Source organism: Agelaius phoeniceus, chromosome 12, assembly GCF_051311805.1.
Source record: "Agelaius phoeniceus isolate bAgePho1 chromosome 12, bAgePho1.hap1, whole genome shotgun sequence".
NCBI classification, from domain to species: domain Eukaryota; kingdom Metazoa; phylum Chordata; class Aves; order Passeriformes; family Icteridae; genus Agelaius; species Agelaius phoeniceus.
Window position 1 is genome coordinate 10,327,390 of NC_135276.1, and position 26,052 is coordinate 10,353,441.

General features: G+C 37.7%; 1 long non-coding RNA gene across 1 annotated transcript in view; it reads right to left on the reverse strand.

Moving 5' to 3' along the window:
- LOC143695097 (uncharacterized) overlaps positions 1-26,052 on the reverse strand; it is a 182,362-nt gene that overhangs the window by 74,600 nt on the left and 81,710 nt on the right. Inside the window, exon 4 of the long non-coding RNA XR_013184014.1 lies at positions 9,124-9,231. This is a non-coding gene — a long non-coding RNA (uncharacterized LOC143695097). The remainder of the gene's footprint in view (positions 1-9,123; positions 9,232-26,052) is intronic.

Consider the following 26,052-nt stretch of genomic DNA (forward strand, 5'->3'; position numbering starts at 1 on the left):
TGTATTTTCAAAAGAGATTTCAAATTAAACTAAAATCTCAGATTTCAGAAATAATGTTACCTGCAGAGGGAGGAATATTATCTTTGAGAGCTATGTGTCTTCCAGTCTTATTGTACATACTTATTAGAAATTATGCCAATGATGAAAGACACAGAAGCTTCCTCTAGTACCAAAATTAGGTGGAAGGAAGAAAAGGTATTGTTAGAACAGAATTTACTTATTTCTTAAAACCTTATGAACACATAGAAACTGATAAAATGCAGGAGTTAAAGAAAAGTAAATTTCAATGATATTTTTAAAAGGAATATTAATTAAGCTGGGATAGCTGTTGTATTATATTAGGGATTCACATAGTCCTTCAAACTGGATTGCCTTAGATGTAATTAACAACACAGAAAATGTGAAAGACCAGACTTGGACATTTTCTAATGTTAAATTCAGAATTCAGGTGGGGAGTGTTTTCAACAGAGAGAAACATGTTTTTGTAAAGAGCCCAGCATTTACATGGACTTATTCTGTTACACTTCACCACAGACGTGCACAATAAAGAAAATCCTGATTCTCAAACCCTGTGCTAAAGGAAATGTCTTTTAAAAAAGGAACCACCTAAGAACAACTGCCTTTTTTTTTTTTTGCTAGTGAGTAGTGCCATATGTTTGTCAACTACAGCAAGAATTTGGAATTTCTGCATGATATTCTTGCAAAGTTCTAATTCTGGATTATCTCACACACCTGCTGACACAGTATTTGCTGTATTTGCTGACTAATCCTTTGTTTGCAATGCCACTAATGCTTTCTTCTGACTCTGGGGGTTTTGCTTTCTCTGCTGCAACATGAAATTTTTCTTTACTGGGAATTAATTAAATCACAGTAGTTATAAATCCAAATATTTTCAATATTTATTTCACCTGTGCCTTTTACATTTGTCTGCTCTCAAAAGACTTGCTGTACCATGCAGCTCTACAAAATCACTTTAGTATTTTAGTGGGCGTGAGTGCATGAGAGCGCTCTGTCCTTCTGTCCTCTGTTACAATCTCATCACCACTCAAGGTGTCCTGAGCAGTCTTCAGATCTCTGAGATTTCTGTTTAATGTAGAAAAAGGCACATGAATTTTCCTCTTGTCAAAAGTATCTCAATTTCATCCTTTTCTATGATCAACACTCCCAAAAACTACTCTGGTCTCCTTTTCCAAATGTTCCTTATGCTAAAGAGGATCATAAAGGCATTAACCAGGATGATTTTCCCATGCTGCACAGCTGTATCACACCTGTACCACTTTTTTAAGGGAGGAGATCTATGATAAATTTTTGCTTTATTTCACCAATTCATACCAATATAGCCTATAACTGTTAATACTAGATACTGCCTAGAAATTAAAATTGATTGTGAAGTTCATAAATAGAAAAAACACGGACACCTATTTACAACTAGTAAATAACTTTTAAAACAGATTTTTTAAGAGAGGTGAATTAGTTCCTAGTGAGACTGTTGTGAGAATATAAAAATGGGCGACATGTATCACAGAGAAAGTGTATGAGCACAGCTTCTTCAAAGTGTTGGTCTAAAATACCATTAAATTTTTGCTACATTTTAAAGTTTGTAGAATATAACACCATGTAGATGTGTGACTTTAAAATTAGTCTTTGCAAGTGCCTGAGATGAAGGTGGGGGGTTTTAGCAAGCAGCAGGCTTTAAACCTAAAATTACATTAATTTATTTGCTGCAACAAAATTAGGCAGATTAGTTATTGTTCAAACTGATTTGTAACACAAAAGAACAGTTTTTATATTGCAAAAAAAGCCCCAAAACCAAAACCCTAGAAAAATAAGAAAAGCGTTAGTGCTCTTGTACTCCAATACTGTTGGCAAGACTCAACTAGAAATGCCAGATATGTATAAAGAGTAATTTTGTCTCATTAAATGATAACACTAGTGGTTCCTCTTCATCTCCTTAATTCATTTCTTGTAGTTTTTCTTGTCACATCCACTTGTTTTATGGCTTACTAACTTGCAAGTTATGGTCATAATTTATGGTCAAAATTGAGTGGTAGCAAATCACAGAATATTTTCATTGATTACCCTAAATTGTCTAATCTCCTGTATGTTTTTAGGACTTGATTGGGTGGTATTTACTGATTGCCTTCATCTAATTTAAAAATCAATCAATAGCAACAATGAGAGGTGGTGGATAAATCGAGTCTAATGCAGCATAACTGCAGCAAATATCCATCAAAGGCTCATTCTCAATCAAATTTGTGGGAAGTTTTAATACATAAACCAAAATGTCTAAAAGCCTTACTTCTAGAGCACATCATTTTTAAATTGTGCTCTGCAATGTGACATCTTATTGCTCTTATGCTGTCTATTTAGGGCAGTTTTCCACTGCTAAAATGAACATATTTCACTACAATAAAACTGTAGCAAACAAGAAAAAACATGTCATCAGCTTTGGTTTAAAGGCACTTTCTTCCATCTTCCTCAATATCATCTGTATATAATAATGGGAATTAACATAACATCGGCTTTTCATATAAACTGTGTGCATTTTCTCTGAGATAAACATTCTAATAAGTGTCTTGATAAGAAATGTGCTTTCTACATTGGGAAATCAATTCACTAAAGTTGTTCCTTACATTGTTCTTTTTTAAAAGCATCTTTAGTTCCAGAAGTTTTGGCTAGCAAATATGAAGGGAGCTATCTGGAAGGCAATATTCTAATTTCTTGACATTATGAGGGCAAGGCACCTCATGCAGTAAAGAACAGAGAGTAAATGCAAACCTTCCTTTTCCAAGTGATGGCAGTACAAACATAAAATGCTTTTATATAATTTGTCATAAGCAAACATGACATAAAACACATTAAATTTTTTAACTAGGCATGGATCTTCAGTTTACATGAACTCAAGGTAAATCTTATAGGCATACAGATGTGAACAGTTACCTAAACTGAGGTCAGAAAGCTGCTGTCATTAACAGCTGGATGAGGAGCTAGGTCTACAGCCTTGAAAAATAAGTCAAAACTTGCCTCTGTTCCCAAAAGACTTAATCCATACCCAGAAACAGGTATTCAGTGTTACTATTCAGTGTTATACCTGTTACTTGCTCAGTAAATTCTATGTAGATTGCTGAGGATATTCAGCTTTTGTTTCTCAACAGCAGGGGACATGTGAAGCTACAGACTCGTTGTGCAATAGGAGGTTCTGTCCTGTGACTCCAGGTGTAATAAATAACCAGTGAAGGGGAGAAACTTGGAGGTTTGCAGGTTTTCTCATACTTTGATTTTGATTTTTATTTGAGTCAAGGGAGGCTTATTAATAGGTCAACATGTGGCAAAAACATCCAAAAGCTTTGAAAGGCTCTGAATTAACTGATAAAAACTCCTTTTTGGCATCTAAGGGAAGTACAAGTTATATGGCTACAATCCAGCACTGCTACAAACAAAACCACAGATATGTAATGGATTGGGAAAACACCACCACTCTGGAAAAGAATGATTCTGCTCTAATCAATTGTGAAATATCCTTTGTTACTAAACACTCTTGAAAAATCTCAGGCCCAAGCAGGAGATCACAGCACACATTACAAATATAAAAGACAACCACCAAAGAGAACCCTACCAGCAGCCCAGGGTTTATTAAAATTCTGACATTCTGAGATATCTTCTTGCCAAGGGCCCTCTTACAATGACATCTGTACACTTGTCATTACATTGTGGTTCACATTACTTACATAAACATGCCACAGGGAAACCATGACTGATATAATTTTTGTAAGATTGAAAGGTAGCCATTGTGATCATTAAAACAAACCTGAGAGAGCCTTCCTGATGATGGAACAGATTCAGTTACTTCTTCCCTCTTTGTGGGTCATTAGTTAAAAGGGGGAAGGTGGGGGAGGAGGGAGAGAAGGCCATATACTGCAGGTGTTTTATCCTTTGTAAGGAGACTGCACTGAGACAAATGATTCTAGCTGGCATTTTGTACACACCGGAGATTGCTTATCGATCCAGATCAGAATATTCAGGCTGGCCCCGGGGAAAAGGCAGAGTATTTTCTGAGGGAGTTAATAACCTGGCAGCTGAGCTGTCTTGTCCAATTCACTGAACCTAGGGCTCTAATCAGGCCAGAGTTTTTATTTTGAGAAATCTTGCCATATGTGTCTGCTATCTGCCTTCCACTCTATTGGAACAGTGACAGTGATTGAAATGACAGCCTATAGATAGAGCCTAATCAAATTGTTTATTATCAGCCTAAATCAATATGTATAGATTGTAGAAACATCACTGTCATGCCTTGAAAAAGTCATACTATACTACATGCTGCAGGTGTAATTCTAAAATGTATTTTTCCATCCTAAATTACGTCTGAATTTAACAGAGTAAAAGAAATTAGAATGGTGTATGAGACAGTGAAAAATATGCAGGTTTAAACATTTCAATAACATTAAGGATTAATGTAAAAATGCCATGTTGTTCATTGCTCAAATGAATTATCATGTTTTCAGTGAAGAACAGAGCTGTGGGAAAGGAAAAATAAAAATTGAAAAGTTGTTTTGCCTTTTGTATAGAAAGGGAAAAATCTCACAGTGATCTGTGTAAGCACATGCTGCAGCTTGAATGAAATTCCAGCACTCCTAAAAAGCCAGTTTTGAGGCATCCAGACTACAGAGATGAAAACACAGCAATGTGAATTCCTTTGGTACCACACAAATATTACTCCCAAGAGCCTACCAAAGAGCTTGGACCATGAAATCTAATTATTTGATAAGAAGCTGATTTCATAAAGCCCTCTCTTCTGCAGGCTGTTGGATACCCTTTTAACACAGAAAAGATATCCCTGCATCATATGGAAAGAACAAAAAAGTGTTTAATGGTGTGTCATAAACCAGATTCTACAGGCCTAACTATCATCTCAAACAGCATCATCCAAACACAAAACATGAGAGGAAGAAGAAATATTCCTGAGGGCGTGGCACTGGATGGAAATGTCTCACATTTGGGAGAGGACCAGTAATCTGTCTGGCCAGTGAAGCTCATGTGAGTGTACAAATCTGAAATTCTGCTCCAGTGGAATTAACTGAAATGGATAATCCTGGGAGGGCCTATGGCCCAGCAAGAGTCAGCTGTGTAGTTCACAACTTTTGAAGATGCTCTACTGGCAGAATTTGTACTACCTAACATGTCCTGGGGAATAATTTATTGCCTTGCTCCTCAAAAACGAAATTTCAAAACTATTTTAAAGTACTCTAGCAAAGCAAAGAGGCTGTAGCCTTAGAGCAAATGATATGTTTTGCCCTGAAGAATGGTGTGAAATAACCTTCTGGTTAATTAATCTTTGCAGTGCAAAGAGTAATTCAAGCTCTTGTTTGAGTATCATTTACATTGTGTGATTATTGGGTTGAGTCAAACATATACCAGCCTTTAGCATTACAGCATACATGTTAATAAAAATAATATTGCGTTGTAGGTTGTATTCATTTAAAGAGGTATTTCTTTCCTTGGATAAATGTACTTTTCTTACTGTGAGCATGTAAAGCTCTCCAAACAGCAATTATCTTTGGCTGAATGAATCTAGGAATTTTCCTATTACCTTCAAAATTAGAATTTCATGATTGCCATTTTAAAAAATAAAGGTACTTATTCAGCAGAAAATGTTAGTGTGTAAGTCTAAGTACATGCTTAAGTCCCTCCTGAGTCAGGAAAGAGGTTAAGCAGATGCATATCCTTAAGTTTTAAATTACTTCAGTGGGACTTTGTCTTGTCTTAAACTTTGAATGTACTTGAAGTGTACTAATGGCTGAGCATAGTATATGAATACAGGTGGTTCAGTTTGGCCCACAGCTGGCACAAAACCAAAATTTAACATTACTTTTAAAGTGTTTTGACTAAAATCCAGCAAAGTACTTATGTCTACACACAGTGCTGATTTAACTATCTCAGTTTATAGTTACACTGGTGCAATTTCCTAGCATGGATACAGTTCTGCTGGTATTTGTCTTGGCATAATTTAGCAAGGCACTTTTACAGAACTGAATGTCTCTGAAAGTCAAGGAGGCTGGGGCAAACCTGTGAAGGAGAGCACCAAACCTGATTTAGCTGAAAACACAGCACTGAGGGGACATGAGGATGGGAGAAACTTGCCTCTTGAAAAGGTCATCTTCAAAACCTTCATGAATTACTGGTGCCACTTCCAGCACACTTCTGCCAGTGTGGCTGCTCATATGGGAGTTCATTTCCCAAAGAGGAGCTCCTTCCAGAAGCTGTGGGTGAAATGCCCAGATTATACCTTGTACATTGCAAGATCCACTGAGCTGGGTATGCTCTAAGTGATGGCTGCAAACAAGGAAACCTGCTTTAGGTTCTGTATGGCATGCAGTGAATTCCCTGTTAGTCTTCTGATTCTGCTGAGATAGATTATATTTTTATCATTATTTTGCTTTATAAGGTTAAAACTTATTGCAGCCAAATGACTCAAGAGAGAAAAAAACTACAATTTTTTTTTCTTTTCCAAAGGATCTTCAAGGAAGAATTTGACCAGAGAGAAGGGTGATAAAAATGAAGAAATAATGACCTTATAATGTATTATTTACAATGCAGAATAGTGATCTACACTGTCACCATTATCCAGCTTTCCAGTACTTGGGTTCTCAGTTTTGGATATCATCTATTAATGGGAAATATACCTAATAACTTAAGTTTTACCTTGGGAAAGGACTGTTTCTAGGATCCTCCTATGAAACTAGTGAAATTCTTATTTATATCCCACTTAGTGCTTTAGATAGGCCATTTCTCTAGATCCATTCATTTTCTTTTGGGTTATTTCTGTTATGGGCTGATTTGCTTTGTCTTTCCACTAAATGGGATGTAAAACTAAGTGCTACTGATACAATTTCCTTGGGTTTATTTGTTGCTTTTTTCCACCTTGCTTTTTTAGACAGCAGATGTATTAAGAGAAGATGCACAGCATACTAAATTCTTATCTCATTTGAAGAACATAGTGCTTCCAAATTAAATAGTTCAAGATGAAAGAATGACAGTATTAAAGTCACAAGAGCAAACCTTAACCTGTCCCTTTCCTCACAAACATTCCAACTGTCAGAATTTTGGCATCTTTTATTAAATGCATCATCATCTATCAGCATATGGACATATTGAATGAATGAACATTAGCCCCTAAACACTTATTCTCTGATTGTATTTGGAAGTATAAATAAAAATTTCAAAATAGTCCCTTTAGTAATTTCAGTCATCACTATTACACCTTAATTTATTCCTCTAATTTTATCTACAATATAATAGTGACAAAATTAAGAATAGAAGTTTAGCCTCCAGCAATCCACTTTCAGTTTTCATGGATACCATAAAGAATTTACCTGTTTCCCCTTTTCTCATATGAACCATACAGGCACTGACTCTAAGATTAAGCAGATTTCTCCACTACCAACAAATGAAGCCCTATTTGTTTCTTTTTGGTTGCATTCATGTTACTAAATCCAGTAGCATCACAGCACAGTCTGAATGGAACTCAGGCTCAGAAACTTTGCAACCTAAACATCAAAACTAAAAAACTACTATTCAAGTAGGATGGGAAGATATGGTGTGATGTAGCCTCACGTCCCACAAAACCTCCGCTCACAATACTGCTTCACTTCAGATGCACAAATAACTGATGCACTGCACAAACCAGGCCTGCAAACATGGTGTGCCTTCTGAACTGTACTTCAAACCTCACTATATTTAATAGCCCTGTGCCAAAATGCCAAGTACTTAAAAAAAAATCTGGCAAAAAAATCCTCAAAAAACTACTGAAACACAGGAGCATGGAAAAGTGTAACATTAGAAAGTTCTAAATCCAAGCTGCACTTCAGGAGTGTAAAGAGGGATTAATGAGGACCTGTGATGGTGAACTTCTAGAAGAGTCTAAGAAGTGAAATTCATTTCAGCAGTGTCTGTTGTGCTGTGAGGCTTAATTGTCACACCTTGCCTTCATCAGCTGGAAAACTTTTGCTATGCTGTTTGCAGACAGGGCTGGCAACCATCCTGAGTGTCCTGCATTCCCACTCTGGGAGGAGTTAGTGTAGCAAAGACTACATGGGATTCAGCTAATGCCATTCTGTTTAAACACTAGAGAAGTGGTTGTGACCATGCTGACCTTAAGAAAGATGTATGGAAGTGTTCATCAGTCCTAAATTTGGGGAAGGAGGGGAGGAAGGAAGGAGAGAAAGGAAGGAAGGGATTTCTGAAATACTTTGTGAAGCTTACCTTGATAAACACTAAGGAGAAATCCAGATATTTTGTCTACCCACAGAAAATTGTCTAAATTGCCTGGAAAAAACTCATTGACCCAGTCAGATTGTGTGAAGCTTGTGATCACATACAGCCCCAGGCTCTCCTGCATCTTGCTCAGAGCACATAGCTCAGTGGAAAACCCCAATATTTTATTGTGATAAACACTACAATGGAATGATGTTTGCACTGGCATGTGTGGGTTGCTCATCTTTAGGTGGCTTGGGAACATTATATTGAGGGGGTTTTAGGTGTGAATTTACAAGCACCACATGCAAAGAATTTTAAGGTTTTGTTGTTCAATTATTTCAAGTAGAATGAAAACATCAATGCTACAACAATACAAATTAATCAAACAACAAGAAGTAAGGCAATTAAAGCTGAGCACTTTTGCAATGCATATTCAAGAGCCTGAGTAATTAGGTGTAACTGTAGAAAGATTGTCAAATGTCCTTTTTGTGTATATCTATGAATTCTATTTCACTGAGAAATCGAGTAAATTATTTTTGTGGATGATTTTGGATAGCTATAAAAAATGAAGGAGGAAAGCTGGTTCTGTAATTTAGAGCATGGAATGGGAAAGGGAAGTCCCTTAAATCTTCAGATTTCCTAAGTAGCTTGAGGCAATGACTTAAATTCCCACCTGTAAAAAAGTGTGACAATCCTTCTGTGTGCTTATCTGGGCTAGGAGGATATGCATGTTAAGAATACTCAGAGCACAGAAATGAAGAACAGTATCACTCCAAGTGTTCAGCTACAGAACTCACCCTGACACCAGTGTTCCATACAGCATTCATTCTATCAGAGTTTTATAAATAGAAGTTTACATAGGATCCTTACCTGAATGCATTTGGTTTTGACTGTAACTTTCTCTCTTAAAGGTGTCATTGTGTGGGGAAAGATCAGCATCATTTATCCTCTTGTGACTCTGAAACTGCCAGTGAGCCTCTGAAATGGGGAACAAACCACATAATTAGAAAATTATCCATTGCCAGCTTGCTATTGTCCTATGGCTTTTCTGAAAAGAACAAAAGGTGTGCCACACTGACAGCACTTCACAGGCAATACAAGAAGCTCTCAAGAGTTTCCAGCAATCTTCAACATAGATAACAAACAGGAGATAATTTATAATATGGCAGGTAAAGATAAGGCTTTTAAGGAACACATAACCAATGTACTTAGTGTACAGCCCCAGCAGTGAAAATCACAGTAAAACAGTGGTTTCTTAGGCTGAACATTTTATCTTAGGCTGAAGATTCCAATCCCATAAACTGGGGCTTCAATCTTCATAGAAAGTTGTATTTCTGTAACAAGCATATTAACACAAGGGGACTTTTGCCTCCAGGCTCCCGTTGTTGGATTATTCTTTATATTGGATTGTCACAGAAAAGGCTTGTTTTCTTTTTTGTTTTTACAAAGTAAAAGATCTGAAATATTATCAGCAGGAATAATAGTTAGGAATACAAAAGAAAGTCCACAGGATAGCATTTGGGTAAAAGGCATCAACACTGTGTAAAAAAATCTTGAATGGGGAAAGAGGATTCCTCATATGAAAGCTGAACAGGGCTCACAGTTAATGGATCTTTTCTGCTTGAAATACTCAGTTCATTGATATTAAGTATTGCTTCTGGGCCTCTTTGAAGAATTTCAGTGTTGCACAGGTGCCAGTCACACTGAGAATGAGGAGATTGCTCTGGTGACTTTGTCCTTCAGTCAGCAGAGCCACCAAAGGCCAGGTGCTCTGCAGTGCTGCTCCCAAGGGTGCAGGCAGCACTCCCAGAGCCTCTGCAGGCAGCACTAGAGGGATGGAAGGTGCATCCTTTGCCAGTCCCTGCCACAGAGCACGAGGTACTGCTGGGACTGGTGCCACATTTCCTGAAAATGCTGTCAGAAAGTGAAGGTATTGTTTCCATCTCAAACACAATTCAATAATTAGACAATGGAACTCATACTGCTGTCAAAAAAATTTTGGCCAAAGGTTAGGAAAATTTCTGGTGAGAACATTGTAAAGGGAAGTTAAAATATATGTCTGCAAGTGAGAAGGAAACATTCTATTCTTACTCCACAATTATGTGTATAAAACACATAACAGAGTTGTGCCTCAGCTAGCTCTATGAACTGTGACCATCTTGTAGTGCATTCACCCATGTTTATGTAGTTGTATCACTAAGGAAATATTCCCTGTATCTACAGATAGCTGCAAACATTGTATCGGAGCAAATGATTCACCCCACTTCTAACAGGCCAGTAAAAAGCACAGGTTCTAAAAGCTGAATGAGTCAATAATAACTATCTGCTGTGAAATTCACCTTACCACCCTCTTTTTGCTTACAGTTACAGAAGGTTTACCTTGATGAAGTGAATTAAAGGGTTACCTGCTCTCTGCTAGCACTGTTAAATATTTCAGAAAGCACCCATATCCCTGGAGTTTTACAATGCCATGGCAGTTAACACATTCTCCAATACAGTGCTTTTTTTTACACACCAGGGCTAAATGGCTCAGCTGTAGAGCTTGAATTTGGACTGAGGAATTTTACTTTCCAACATTTTTTTCATCTTCTCTATGGATGTAAGGTGCTTGTCTTGCCAGGCCACATCCTACATCTAAAACAAATGTGGGAAAAGTGTGTAGTGCACAAATTCCACGCTCCCAGTCTGGAAACCACTCAGTTACACAGCATAAGATGTTTTCTTGATACTCAGGTATTGAGAGTGAAATTCTGTTCTTGGATTTCTCTCCTGGGCTGCTGTCTGCTGTAATCACTTGCAGTGTGTCTGCAGTCCTAGCAGACTTTCTACTGGAAGTCAAATTTCACAAATTTGAAATCTAAATCTTTTGAATCCTAAATCTTTCTGAACCTTTACTTTTTTTACATTTGCTAATCAAATAGGGAGGGCTATTATAGCGTATTTGTCGCCCATGTTACAAGGAGAAAATTCATTTCACTCTGTTCTTGGAAGAGTTCAACTACTGTGGGGGAGAACATCAAAGGTCACTGTAAATGGTATGATTCTGAAAGGGAAATTTTTAAAAAAAGGACTAAAAAATATCCTTCCATCTAGCATTAAGACATTTAAGGAGAACAATAATGTACATTCTTAACCAAACTCCAATAGAGAACCACTTTCCAGTATATTCCATACATGCATTCACACCATGTTTCTTAAAAATAAACAAATGAAAAGTAAAAAATGCAACTGCCAAAGGAAGGTTATTTATGTTCAAACTGTACCAGAGAAATTAGTCAGGGGTAATTCATGCATGTGAAAATATGATTTCTAACACTGCCAAGGTCAATAAGACCTTAGGGAGTAAACGCTGACCACATAAATCAAAGATGCAGTTTTGAGGAAGTTTTGAAGACAGAGTGGAGAGGCTTTAATAGTTTTAAAAAGCTTGTTAATAGCCCAAAAGAATCAGCAATGATACAAGAAGAGCAAATAACTTCTTTATAAAAGGACCAAACTGTGCTTGATGCCCTTCTGTGGATTGGATTGCCCAAGCCCAGAATTATACCATTCTCTCCCACATTTCAGAAGTAGAAGTAAGGATCTGATTATTTCTTAAAACTGAAAAATATAAAAAGGTGCACCAATCTAAATCTATCCAAACTGCCATATTAGTTTGCTTGAAAAAATATTTTAAGAAAAAGACAACTTTGGTGAATAAAATACTTCTAGGAACACCTCCTGTTTTACCAAGATGCCTAAAGAGAAATGCATTTTATCTGAGAATGCATGCTGGATAGCAAGCTTATTTTTTTTTAATTTGGTTGCTGGTTTTGTTTCTTTTTCTTTAACCATTTCCCCATGGTAGGTCAACAAAAAGCAAATAACTTTTTTGCCCCGCTAAAACAGAAAATTGACAGTTTTTCATTTTAAGCTCAGCCACTGAACTAAAGAGTACTTCTGCCTGGCTGGCTCCCCACACTCCTTTGGTTGCCACTGTAATATCTAAAAATCTCCTGTTTCAGGTTGCCTTTCCAAAACATTGTGTAAGTTAGAGCATACCCATTTCCCACACAGCTCAGATATCTGGGATACATATCTAGTGTGATATTTGAAGATATCTGAAATCAAAGAGAACTTTAAAACAATCTTTTAAAAGAACTCAGTTTGCACTATTAAAAACTGCTTGAATTACTAACAGGAGGAGTTTGTGTCTGAGTCAGACCCTTCTAAGCCTTAAAAAAAGATGAATTCAGAATAGAGCTGGCAATTAGAACTCACTGTTTATTTATTAATTTGTATTAGTAATTTTTGTAGGTTTTTGAATGTTCCTGTATTGTACAATTGTCTCATATTTTAGAAAATGTAATCCATGACAGCATCCTGATTTTACTGATAAAGATATATAAACCATTTTTTATGTTGTTTCTTTGTAGGTAAACTGCTAAATTTCCACAAGCCCTTTCAGCACAAACTCTTCACTGTTTCATTCTCCTATTAACAAATTCCACAGCTGTTCCAAACTATTCCTCTTCTCTTCTTGCACAGTGCTGTTTAATAGCTCTGCCACCTTGATATCAGGGAAAAAAAAGGTTGACCAGACATGCAGATGCCTCTGATTAAGGGATAATTAACCTGGCATATTCAAAACTTCATCATGAGCAAGGAGCAGAAGTCAGAATAGTGGGACCACAAGGCTGCTGGGGAGGCAAATGAAAGCAGATACTTTGGGATCACTTGGACACAGGCAGAAGAATGTAACCGATCTTGCAGCCAATTGAAATTTGTTGTCAAAGGGTGCAGGAGGAAGAGAAAGAAGGCAAAGAGGGAAGCCATCAGCCAAACTCTGCACTCTACTTCCCACAGTTATGACTCCAGGCAGAAGCTGGGTAGGTGGTTGTGGAGCGTGTCTCTCTCAGAAGCAGCAGGACAAGTCTCATGGCTAATCTTGATGTCAAAGACACTTGTGTTTCTGCATCAACCCTTCCTATTTTTTAGCCTTTAAAATTTCTGTGTTTTCATTAATTTCCACTATTCCTTAGTCTCAGAACCATTCTGGAGTCAGAGTCTGGAGAATTTGTTTTAAATTTCCAGAGTGAGAGAATATTTGATTTCACATAAGCATAATTTGATCAGCAAGGGTGGCAGTGATCAAAAACCAAGTGCCACAGTCCCTTGGGGTTTTTCCTATACAGGTGTGCACTGATTCTTATTCATACAAGACAATGAATTGAACTTAATAAAGAGGAAGTTTTCAGAGTGCTCTCACTCTGGAGAGGGTAAGAGTTTGAATAAACTGCATAGAAAATGTAGATAGAAGATGAGTAAGACCCCATTACACTTATGACAGTCACTGGTAACACCTCTCTGAAGAACATATGGAGCACAGTCACAGCTGTCCAAGAACTCTTGAGGTGCTTGAGACTAGACCTGTACACAGTTGTTTCCCCTCATAAAATTTCTACCTTCCTCTTTTCCTCTCTGCAGAGAAGGAAAAGAAGCTAAAACATGAGTCCTCTTCCTTGAGATGAGTTGGTAAAGATCAAACAGTATTTGCATGAAGTTTCCAGTGAAATTTTGCCAGAGGACAAAGGGCTGCATGGGCCAAGAAAAACCAGAAGCTCTACAAGTGTAGGAGGACTGTGTTTGTTGGCTGAGTTTGAGAATAAATTGAAGTCAAACTAAAGAGCTAACAGAGCTGTTTCTCAATTTTTATTTTATTTTATTTTAATCTCAGCACAGCATGCAAATAATTTGTTATGGACTTGAGCAGGAGAAGCCAAGTATATAGTATTGTGAAACTGAAATCCTAAAATAAAATATTTCAAGTTAGGAAACCTGTAGATGGTAACTCTTTGCATTCAATTTTCTGGCTTGGTCACAAGCACTCTTGCTTCCTGATATATTTAACTAAAATATGCAGGTATTGCCTCACATGCACCTCCTTTGGCTTTTTCCAGTGCCTATAAGCATGTGCAGAATGTTTGAGAACACCACCAGACTTTAGTACCAGCAATATCAGTTTCTGAGGGGTTTTTGGTTAATAGAGTGCAATGAAGATTTCTGTCTGTGGATGCATCTGGAGGTTGCTGGAACATTTTGACTCATGTTCCCAACATATTCTCATAAAACTGATCAGCTTCTCCCTCCCAGCACACACCACTGTGAGAGAGAGTGAAGTAAAAAGTATTTAAAAATAACATATAACTCATTGAAAGGAAGAGCACCACATTTTCTTGAGCCACTCTGCAGCTCTGGGAGTTGGCTGTTGTTCTTTCCCTTAAACTCTTTCCTGATCTCTCATATCCACAGTTTTGACAGGCTTTCCCACAGGGAATGCAAGGAACACACTGCTCTCCCGTGGATCCATTGGAAGCTCATATGGGGCATTTTCTCAATCTGGCATAAATTCCTTAGCATGGTAACACTGCCCCACCTTCCCAATGGCTGGGAAAATTCACATTATCTTCCATGAGCGTTCAGCAAAGTGCAGATTTGGTTGTCCAAAGAAACAGGCATAAATAGAGGTATTTTCAAAGGATTTTTACTGCTATGGTAGCTGATCTGAAGTGTTTCAGAGTCACTTCAGACCAAGTACAGGATTTACACAAGGAGAAACAACAAGAAAAAGTGTAATAGCCTATATGTTCTTTTCTAATCTTTTTAGACCAAAGTGTCATAAAGTATTGTATTTTATAGGTAGGAGTAATAAAACCAAAGGGGCATGGCCAATTAAAATGTACATTATTTTAAAAGATAAAAGGCAGATCAATTAAATGATGTTTCAACCCAACTACAGTAATTTATATTAGCAGAGATTCTGTCCCTAAATATTAAAACAGCAATCATGACACTTCCTTTCCCCCTCACAATTTTAGACTTTAGAGACACTTTGCAGTTCAACAGCACAGAGTAAGAGAAACTCTGCTTTATGCTGCTTCTGAGTGATAGCACAGCTATCCTCTGCACCAAAGTAACTCCACAACTGTGTGGGTTTTCTAAAAGACAGAGTGAAGAATAACAATCTAACTATAAGCACAAAGGCAATTTTTGCTAAGTAAAATACAATTACACCAGCTAGAATTTCTTTTGGACATGATTAGTAACAAACGTTCCTTGTCCTATGAAAATGTGCCAGGAAATTTTAATTGACTGCAAGCATCCAAGGCTGCCATTAAACACATCATCTGAAAGATTAATGTTTTTGGCCCACACTTAACTACCATGTAACCTGCTTTATGGTTTACAAGATGGAATGACTTTGTTTTACATGACAGTTATTGGGCCTAATTCTGCTCACAGTTATGCCAGTGAGAATTTTGGAGCAATTCCATTAAAGTCAATGGCTCTATAAAATAAGAGTAAAATTAGACTCAGGCCCACCATGCAATTTAATAATAACTATTATTACAAGTTAGGCCAGATTCTGCTTTTCCAATTGTTAGCAAGTGACCAAGCACTAGATATCACATTCTTCTAAGACAAAAGGTGCCTGCATTAAGACTTGGCCCTTCCACAGACAGCCAGGCTCCCATACCTTCTCTGACATGAGAAAAGGAGATGAGACCACTGCAGGCATGGATATTCCCTGCCACTCTGGAAGGACCTCATTGTGGAAATGCAGAAGAAAAGTGAGGAATTCAGAAAGGGATTTTTTATTATAATAACATTTCCTTGCAAATCAATTCAGGATTACAGATTCTTTTTTTTTTAACATCAAAAGTTTGAGTCACTCACTGCTGTTCTAAAACCTGTAATTTCAATAAATATTCAATTTGGAGGCTTTTGGACAAAACTAGATATAGAGTTGACTCACAAACTGTGCTGTAGGAAGTGATCCCAGCATTAGGTGACTGCATAAGCCATTTGTTCCCCTGCTTAAGAAATGAGTTAAATTATTATTGTTTTCTTGGGTAAATCATATTTTGAACAAGCACAAGTGACTCTTGTCCTCTCCCTTCTGCTTCTGGTGTTCCATTACCACATACTGCTCATTGCTTGAGTTTTTAAATTGTAAACTGTTGCTAACCAGCAGCTTTACAAGGACCACATGTATAGGAAAAACAGTGCTTCCTTCTTAAGTCCACTGACAACCAGATGACTTGAAAAAGTAGGTTTCTATCTATTACAGCACATGTACAGGTTGATAGCTTTCAAATGATTCTATTAATGTTAGAACTGGTAAAGTGATAGTCTATTATTTCATTGAAAATAAAATATATTGAGACATTTCATGCTGTTTTCCATTTTTCTCCTGTTTTAATATTAACTGTGATTTGTGCTGTCTAACAACTAAAAGTTTTCTGAAATAATTGTTGTACATTGCATCCATTGCATTAAAGATTATCTGTGTTTATAAAACAAGATTATTTTATGAATAAAATACACTGAGAAAATAGAGCTGTCTCAACAGCAAATGTGTCAAGTAAAAATACAGTGATATAGCTTGAATTTCTACACTTCAGTGCATCTCTTGAGGGCGTGAAATGCTTAATTGATGGTAGCATGCATTATTCTCCAAATCTTCTTTTATATACCTATTTCAAGTATTTGATTATTGCCTGGCTAATAATAGTTGCTTCATCAGTTGAAGAACAGACCAGAGAAGAGAGTGTAAATTGTAGCATGCGATTGTTTACTGACTGTCACTGAAAATGTGTAGCTGCTGCCATATGACAACCTTCCTCTGCTCCCTGCAGTCACAGTTTCATGGAACAGCAATGAAAGCTCTGGGAAACTGGGAAAAACACCCAGAGACCAATCCCACCCCATTAATTTTTAAGTGCATAGAACTCTCCAGAGGACAGCAAAGCCCACCTGGGGCCAGTGAAAACACATCACAGCGGGCACTGATTTATTGGTGTTGGGAGCTGGGTGGTGAAAGGGCTGTGAACCTTCCAGCTTCACTGCTCATTCCCTCTTTCCTTGGGCTCCTTCACCTTGGCCACCCAGAAACCTCATGGAGACAAATTTTAGTTGCATCCTACTCTGAAGATGTACAGAACTGTATCTGAATTGAATCTGGAAGAGGCCAAGGAGAATGGCAACCAAAACCCATTCCTGAGGCTGTGCTATGAAGGAGAGTCCTGAGAGCAGGGCAGTTCTGTGAAACAGCAGTGAGGGGTTTCTCAGCCAACCACAAATAGATGAGCGTGTTGCAGAAACAAAGGGACTGAAACAAACCCCAAAAGCTGACCAGAAAAGAGCAAGATATGGAGGATCTGAAGCAGAAAGTTGCTTTTGGAGTCCGATGATTTTACCTTTCTGCATATTCAGCGACAGTCTTCAAGGGAAAGATAAATGGATAATGTGGCTTTCGAATTGCAAAATAAATGGCTCATCCCTGAGGCTCCAAAAATTTTAATGAAGTAACACATATAGGAAGCATTTCAACTACTCTTCCTCTCTAGTGTCAACAAGTACCTCAGAGTGAGGCTGGAAGCACCACTGGCCCGGTGACAGGGACTGCACAGGTTACTGGGGACAGAAGAAAATGTGTCTTCACTTTTCTCAGTGCCAGCCCACATGCTCAAACACCCTGCCCCATTGCTTGCTACCCCCACTCAGCACGCTCACAAATTACTGAGGGCCATTCTGCAATAAGCCAATTGTGTTATCCAGCCCTTTAACATTTAGAGAAGCCTTTTTATCCAGCAACAACATAACAGGGAAGGTGCCAACAGATCCAAATGGGCTCTGGAATGATTTATTCATCCTAGGCTTCTAAGCCCCTTTTCCTCAGCATTAATGCTAAGATTAATGTGTCCCACCAGTGCTCTGCCAACAGGAACTTTAATAAAAGCAAGAACAACTAGTTGGCCTGACTTGCTTTCTGCTTAAGGTTAGGACATAATAAAAACAGCAGCCTACAAAGACTTTCCCTTTAATTTACTTATTACTTGAAATAATGAAAATAATTTAATTCCATTTAAATAAAACACACAGATTACAGGATCATTGGTACACGATTGCCTAAAGTCAATCATTAGTCAATTTTTAAAAGGATAGGAGTAATATATCTGCATATTTTAAAAGGTGCATATGCATCTTAAAACTTTCTAATAACTTAGTGTAAACAGATGTATTTGACCCAAAGCACACAATTCTTATGAATGCCAGATCCATAATGACAACAGCTGAAATCCATGACAGACATGGTGCATCTAGAAACTAACACTGAAGAATTTGTTAGACATGAAAGAATAATTGTTCATATAAGTATAGTCAAAACTGTGCCCCTTTTAAGTCTGTTTATCCCCACCTTCTGCCAGGGGCAATCAAGTGTACCAGGACAATAGTCTCAGCCCTTAAATCTCCAACTGCCAGCAACTCACAACAAACCTGGCTAGATTTTGCCCAGGATGACTTTGGGCTTAAGAACATCCTATATCTTCAAGCCTCCAATTTCACAATTCAAGTACAAGGTACGTCCAGGATAACTTGAAGAATACCTAACAAATGCTATCTGAAAATATAACAAATTAAAAAAAACCACCCAAACCTCTGTTCTACAAGTTGCTGAGACAGTTTAGTGAAATTCCAAGAAAGTGCAGTGTAACAAAATCACCTAAATGGACTGTGACTGATGCTGCAGACTGGGCATTACACATCTGAATGCATAAAGTGTATTCTTTTGGCAACTGCACAGCTGCCGGAGCCATTTAACAGTAAACTTTCAAATTAAATCCCAATCACATTGCTATACTACAAAATGTGTCCATTTCTACCTGAGAGGTGTTTTAAGATCTTTTCCTTGCGATCACAGATCTTCCTGCATTCTTTGCTAGCAAAAGTACAAATGTGTGCTCAAATGCTTCTCTTTTCTTCCTTCCCATCCCCATTTGTACCAATTGTTCACCTGGCTCAGGCACAGAAGCTGCAGAATTTCTGGGTGGTGGTAATGGGTGAGTGGAGCAGAAACTTCATTTCTCCCAAAAAGGCAGAGGTCGCTCAGCTGAAAGAACAGAAAGGCCTTTTATTCCTATAAAGAAAAGCAGAGGAAAAAGCTCTTCACAGTGAAGATGAAAAATATTTTATTTGAATCCTGGGAAGAACTTTTTCTGCTTACACTGGAGAATGGTCTATTCACAGCACAATTTGAATAGCCTGTAGCTTTTCAAATGTCCAGAACTGGCAAAAAGGATACAATGTTACATTTATTTTTGTTTTCAGAAGTTATCTTATGACCTGCATGTGTGCCAGTCAAAGACATTTCATGTTATTCCCTTCAAATGAGGTATTTAAAATTTTTTAATCATCTCAGGCACTTAGATTTTGAACTTCACCTATTTGGCCATTATCACAACAATAATGTAGGATTGCCTCAAATTTTTAATGATTACTTGTGTACTCTTACAAAAAGGAAATTTCTGGCAAGAAAAAATGCAAATTTTATCTAAAGGTCTTTTCACTTTTTTCATTTCACGAAATGTCTTATTTTGAAAATTCTCAAATGTTTTCTAGAAATGCAGGGATTGTAATTCTTGAATTGCCAATGATTTTTCACTGCAAAAGGCAAATGCTTGCAAAAAAAATTATACAAAGTTTGCTCGTAATGCAAGCAAAATGTTCTGTGTCTAGAGTTTTACTAGAAACACTACATAAATCAGTCAACAATGTAAAAATTGAGAACTGTAAAATGTAAAATTGACATTTAGCACAGAGAAGTTTCAAAGAGGTGCAATTATATAATTTCTTTAATCAAGGGACACAAGCAATATCACAGGACATATCTCACCTAACCGCAGGGGTGCAGGTTTGATTAGAAATACCTACATTTAAAGCCAGAGTTCTCAGTTTACGCAGTGCTTAGTGAATACCAGCAAAATGGAAATTCACAATGTCACAGAGCAAAGATTTCCTGCATACAAATTTCAAGCCATTCATTATAAGCTTTACATTTTGTGAAGACTCCCACTAATAAGTTAAATTTTAGCTAATTTACCTAATTTACCTAATTTTACTAATTATTAAATAGTAGCAAACATAGCATTGCTGATTTTAACCTGACAACAACAATACTTTTTTCAAATTGGGAAATAGGATTTTGTGGCTGATAAAAAGTTGAAAAGAGAGGTAGACCCATTGAGCCCCAGTAAAATTATTTATTCCATCTTTTGCACTGAGCCTGGAAAGAACAGAGATACATAGCTTGAGGAATCAACCTACCTCTAAATTTGATTTTACCAGATGAAACTACAACCAGTGATTTCTTGTTAAATCCTGTGCTCATCTGTGTTTGAAATAGTGGTAGACCAAAACTCGTGTTTTTAACAAAAGGTTAATGGCCTGCCTCTCCCTTCCTGCACTGAGCTGTTTTCTGTTACAAGTTATTACGTTTTGTTGGAAGGAAAAAAAAATGCCATCCACAAGTCCTATTTTATTTCCATACCATCTTCACTTCTTCCTTTTACCATAGCTGTTCTTTTGCTCGTTTGCATTCCCTGTCTCATGCTGCCTCTGAATAACAACTGAAGACAATTTGTCCCTGTTGAGTGGCCCCAGATTTTGAGAAAGTCTGATTATGGATCTGAACATGGTGAAACCAATCACCACTGCAAAGCCCCCAAGGGATGCAGCAGCCAGACTGGGATGCCTTACAGTGTGAGCCCACTTGAGCTTGAGAGTTGGGAGCAGAATGGGCTTGGCACCATCAGGATTATTTCATTTATGGAGAGGAGATCATGCAGGCCCCTCTACCCAGGGTAAGGGGGAGCCCTACAATCATTTTTTTCTGAACTAGTTAAACCATTTCTAATTAATTATGATGGTTTCAGCTAAAACTTTCCAGATGAACAGTTCAAGCTGGACCCAACACTGAACAATCATTGTGTTATAGAAGTGTTCTGGTGTATTCCAAGTCCTAAGTTTTGGATTCAATGAAAATACCAAAAAAATGAGCAGCATATGTTATCTCAATCCAGGAGATTTATAAAACTCAGATATCTTGTGATTGTGTTGCTTCTTTGGCAGGATAAAAATTCCTTTTCACCCCCTTCACTTCTGCAAAAATCCCCCCTTGCTATGTCTTAAAAATGTCAGACATACTTTACTGTTTCCAAATAAACACATCATTTTTGGCAGAATTAGTAGACAAGAAAGGTAGGGGCATTGTTGTTATAGGAGTTCATATAAAAAGCAAATTTTAATGTTTTAAAATTTAAGACTTTCCTAAAGTTTTAAAATGCATCCTCCCTGACTCCATCTGCACTATTGTCAAAAGCATTATATAGTGTCCCTTTGGAAAAGTAAATCTGATTAATTAGCATCATTTTCCATTGTAGAATTCAACAGCTATATCAACAGCCATAGATTTTTCTTAACACATATTCTATTATTGTTTTCAGTATTGTTAAAATATAAAATTATTTGTTGAACCATCCTGTTCTGTGCATTGTTTGCAAAGTTCATCAAGTGAACAGAATTTTCCTTACAGTGTTCTAGAATGATACTGAAACACAGTTTTTATTCAGAATTGCTCTAACACTGTATACAAAAGCAGGATTGCTTTTGAGAAGTTTTACACATAAAGGGAAAGACAGAAGGAAAAACTCAAAAGAACTGAGAACATGAAAATGCCAGAAAACAGTTTCTGCTGCAGTACTTCAACTCAATAGGAAGCTTCTATCATTTGCGGTAGCAATGACATTAAAAATAAAGCTGCTCTCAGAGCTGCCTAGTGAGTCTGTGGTGATTCCAGCTGCAGAAAACCATCAGTGCCTGGTAGCAGCACCTGGATATTGACTCTGTCACAGTGCTTTAGGTTTTGTGAAGGAAGGTAAGCAGCTGGAAGCCACTGCCCACAGAAATCCCCACATCTCACAGAAATTACTGCCTTGAAGGCACTGTTCTTCCATATCTTTACTGCTTTCAGCTCACAGATAAATAAAGCAGGACTACAGCTCTTAAGCAGCAGCCAGGAAGCCTCTCTGGAAGGATTCACATCACCAGCTCCTCCTGGTGCCAGCTATCAGCCCATGAGGAACAGCTTGTCCTGCCTGCACTGCACCAGCTTAGAGCTGGAATTGCAAAGGCTGCAGCTTTTAGCTCTGGAAATCTAACACCTTTATTTAATATTCACTTCATAAAAACAATTTCAGAAGTCCCCTGGCACTCTGTGCAATTTCAGCTAACACATAGTTCTGTTAAAAAGTGAGAGAGCAAAGGTGTATGTTTACTTCCATATTAATACCCACAGAAATTCTTGCAGAAGAATAAATCAGAAAAAAATGAAGAAGCAAACCCTCCCAATGTTTATTTGCTTGTAACAAAAAAAAGCAGGATTTCAACATTCACCAAAGCGACCATAAATAACATGGCCATCTTTAATTTGGCCTCCAATATCTGACCAACCTTGATTTATCCACAGACAAAACCAAGCATCTCTAATTTGCTAACCAATCACTGCAATTCTTTTCTTACCAACCAATAATTCTGCCATCTCTAATTTACCAATAAATAATTCTGCACTCTCAAATTTACTAACCGATAATGTGACCAATTTACTGACCAATGATTGTGTCAACTGGTAATAGTGCCCCTAGCAAACTGTAATTTGCCAAGCAATATTTGGACCTTCCCCCCCCCCAGCAATAAAGAACTTCAGTGGTCTTTGATTCAGTATCTACTGCATTGCTCTGAAACTGCCTAATGTCCATAGTGAGGTTTTTTTACAAAGTATTTGCTTTCTGAGGGGATATTTGTTTACACTGACTGCTTAAAAATTGCACAGATATCTCTCAAATGTCCATGAACCAGAGTATTTTCTTCTCTTTTCGGAACATTAACCTTTGAGGGAAGCCTGTTTTTCTGTCCGCAGTACTCCTGGGCACATGGCTAAGTCCCCTGTAAGTCCTGTTGTCATCACGCTGGGATTTGGCCACAGCTCCACCGCTCTTGGACAGCGTGCACTGGTACAGCAGCGACACTGCTGGCCAGCTCTGTCACCCCCTGACCTTACCACCCAAGCTGATCCTGTCTGGGCAGATATTTGAGCAGAAAGAGTTCATATATAAAGGCTTGTGATTGATTTGTCTTTTCTAATTTCTACGTCCCTTTGGCTTGCATGAAAAAAAAAATGGGTCTTGAGTTATTGGTTCCTTTAAACAATAATAATGGAGTTTTGAAGTCATGTAGTAAATTCGGACATCAATTTTACCTCCAAGAAATCTTACCAGTTTTGTGTAATTTTACTAGTTCATATTAAAGTCATTAGCTAACACAACATAAGCTCAGTGAGCAACCACTCTAACACCATTTTACAAGGCGAGTCTACAGAGAACAAGGGCATAGCAGGAGGGACCATCAGGGCTGAAATTAGTAAAAAATTTCTGAACTCCAAGTCACCAGCTCAGAAGCCTACAGAAAATAAAATATTGCAAAACAGAACACAAAGAGAGGCATGGAGTTTAGGCTCAGGTCTATGCAAAAAGCTCTGCACCAGCTTGCTATATATTATTCCTTATAACCAACCTTCTAATGTAGGTTACAGATTAATTTATTGCATATCCCAGGAAAGAGTTCAGAGAAACATTTATTCCAGAACAGAACACAATTTTGAGATTTGTAGTTTTTACAAGAAAATATAAAAAGGACAGTAGACTGGAAGCACATTCTAAAACTGCATATCAAGTCCCCTTCTTTATCCTTTTCTTTCCCATCTTGTAGAATAAGCACAGCCTAAGCAGCACCACTGCTTCTCACTCTTTTCTTCCTGAAGTATCCTGGGTTTCTTGAAAGCAGAGGCAGAAATGCCATTCTGGGTGGCTATTCCTTTAGAGGAGGTTGTGAATAGGGAGAGGTAGCCAAGAAGGAAAGGGAGTTGGCCAAGAAGGCAGGAATTCCCAGACACCCAGAGGTTTGGTATGTTTAATGTTCTCTCTGTGTTGGAGGAACAAGCATAATACAACCAAAGTTGCACTAAAGCTTATTTCTGAACCTAGCTATATGACAAAAATAAAACATAAAAACTTACTATAAGGATAAATAACTCTGATGATAGCTTCAGTCATGGCTGTAGTAAAGATTTCAAGTAGCCATAATATTAGAGGGTTTTCCACAAAAATATTTGGTTTACAAGCGTCGACTTGTTCAGTTCTCAGGGACAAGCATTTCATTAGGCAGAACTGGAAAGATTAACTCAAATACAAAAAGCAGCACTGTTTAGCTGGAGAGCCTGAAAAGTAGGTGTGATGAGGCAAAGGCACTAAGAATGTGTTTGTGTGCATCTCATGCTCATTAAAAGCAGAAGAGGGTAGGAAAATGCCATAAGTAGGAGATGGAACTTGCAGAGGCGCAATGAATGTGAGAGCAGAGGGACAAGATATAAGTCAAGAAGGAAAGTGGCAGAAAGCAGGAATATGCCTACACCTTGAAAGATGGAACAGTCTCTAGATGTGTATAGCTGCCTGTTTTTCACTTCAAGGGAAAGTGGGCACGAGAGGAGAAAAATGTGCCTGTTCAGGAGCTCCTCACTTTGTTTTACAGTATGCACATAAGTCGATCCACAAGGTTACAGGGGGGGAGTAAAAGGAGAAGCATCAAAGGATAAAACACATTAAAAATATATGGTATAACCATAATGTTTTACTCTGGGAGGGAGCACGAGGATTGATGCAGTGGGAAGACGGTTTTGTCTTGTCTGGTTAAATTTTCTACATTAGAGGACTATTGATTTTCTTAAGTATATAGGATACTGTATATACCCCATTCTGCTGCCCTTACACAGGTTAATTCTTTTATCCATTTCAAATGCGGTCAATCAATAACAGTGATCAGGTAGGTTGTGAAATTGCCTGGAAAACACATCCACAAAGTAAACCCAATACATTGGCCTGTCTATGTGACTTAAAGCTTAGCACAGCATTGAAAATCACTAATGGAACACTGTGCAGTTTGTTCATGCTACGAGCAGTCAGGAATCATGCATAATGTAATAGTGCATCTGCTAACAGCAGCTCACACAAGCTAATTTAATCTTGTTTTACACTAGACACAAGGAATTAATCTTTAAAGCTGCTCCCGTGATTCTCTTTGGCCCTTAAAATATCGAGGGTCTTTGCACCTCCTCATTTACAATACTGTAAAGGGATGCATTTCAGTTATCATCAAGTATTTACACTTCATCTATATTAGCTGGAAAATGGATGCAACTCTATAATTTATCAGTCTTGAAAATCACATTGCTGGCCCAGTCCGGAAGCTGTGTTTTGTGCTGTCACATCTGAAACCAGTATTAATTCTCAGACTCTACTGTGGAAGTTAGATCTCCTAAATAATTAATATTTGAAAAATAAATAAATTACTTTTTTTTAAAATTTATTTCACAATTTTCACAGAATCTGCCGAGCTGGAAGGGACCCACAAAGAACTTCAAGTCCAACTCCTGGCCCTGCACAGGACAGTCCCCAAGGGTCACAGCTTGTGTCTGATGCCCCCCAGGACACTCCTGGCCCTCCTGGCTGCCAGGGCACACCTTGGGTGCCTTAATTACACAGACTATCTCACAGCTTACCTTTAACAATATTATTATTATTATTATTGTCTTAAGTACTTGTATTGCTACAGTGCTCCTGTGTGTGCCACTGTGCAAACACTGAAAAAGACATTCTTCACCCACAATAACTTACCATCCCAGTACAAAAAGAGATACAGACAGATTGGCGAGTATTCAAAGAAAAAAAACCAAAAGAATTTTGATGAAAAGGCAAGAAATAAAATGCTTATATATAATAAACTTGATTATGGCAAGATTTCAGGCTGGAAGCTTGATAATCAATTTTTGAACCTGAAGCCAAAGAGAAATTTTAGCAGGGTTTTGTA